General features: G+C 40.5%; 1 protein-coding gene and 1 long non-coding RNA gene across 2 annotated transcripts in view; both read right to left on the bottom strand.

The window, feature by feature from the left end:
* LOC109536434 (N-acetylglucosamine-6-phosphate deacetylase-like) overlaps positions 1–963 on the bottom strand; it is a 77,726-nt gene that overhangs the window by 5,413 nt on the left and 71,350 nt on the right. The window lies entirely within an intron of this gene.
* On the bottom strand, positions 243–957 carry LOC125502532. The gene is made up of 2 exons (XR_007280299.1): positions 877–957; positions 243–815 (listed from the first exon to the last, which is right to left on the bottom strand). It is a non-coding gene; the product is annotated as an uncharacterized LOC125502532 (long non-coding RNA).

Here is a 963-nt window from a genome sequence, read left to right as displayed (position 1 = left end):
ATACTTTTGCCGTTCAATTCAAAGGATATGGGAACATCGAGGAAGTGTTGAAGCAGGACTGCTTTGCACCCAATAACTCTCGAAGCCCGAACAGCAATTATCCAAACAGTTTTGCAGGTAAGAGGTGTAAAATGGAAGTAAGTGGATGGTATAGGCAAGGTTGGTTGCAGGTAGCTCCATGGAATTTCGAAGCAGACGAGGCCCGCCTAGGAACTAGCGTTTAAGCAAAAAATAACTTTTTATAAGTCATAGCATTATTTATTTAAATCATCCACTTTTTCTTTATAAAGTAATAAAAAAATACATCTTACTAACATCAGCTGGTCCTTCAATTTAGAATAACTCTTAAAATTAATTTAAAGAATGAAAAAATTATTACATTCCACCCTCACTGTAGACACATTCTCCATCTATCCAAGTGGAGGATATGTCGTAGTCATCCGTTAGCATTATAAAATCCGCATCTGCTCCGTAACTGAGCGACCCTTTATTTTTTTCAATACCCAAAGCTAGCGCAGGGTGAAAACTTGCTGCTTCAAAAGCATACTCGGGCGAGCAACCTAAAAATTGATTCATTCGCATTTTCATGGAACTCGGGTGAAATAATCACCCCAGTTCGAAGCAAGCGTCCAGTTCACCTGTAGATTTGATAAAATTCCGAACACATTGAATCATTGAAGCTACGCTTCCACAAAGAGTAGAAGTGCCCGCAATAAAAGCCTTGTTATCTTTCACCTCAATGTCCAGTTGGCCAATTTTGTGCTGACCAGCCTGTAAGCCCAGCGCTGATATTGCATCAGTCACTAATATCAAACCTAAATGGGCCGCAAAGCCGCGAAATGAGGACCGGTAGGGTAATTTATCCTTTGAACATACCGTCAGGATGGACCCGGTAAGCAATTCTTAGAGCAGCAGGATGAGTGTGAATACCATCAGCTATTATGCCAAAAAATACGGGATTCT

The sequence above is a fragment of the Dendroctonus ponderosae genome, unplaced genomic scaffold (genome assembly GCF_020466585.1).
Source record: "Dendroctonus ponderosae isolate FM_Combo_2020 unplaced genomic scaffold, Dpon_F_20191213v2 Dpon_F_20191213_1, whole genome shotgun sequence".
NCBI classification, from domain to species: domain Eukaryota; kingdom Metazoa; phylum Arthropoda; class Insecta; order Coleoptera; family Curculionidae; genus Dendroctonus; species Dendroctonus ponderosae.
The sequence above is the reverse complement of the archived record's forward strand: the minus strand, read 5'-3'. Positions and strand labels throughout refer to the sequence as shown.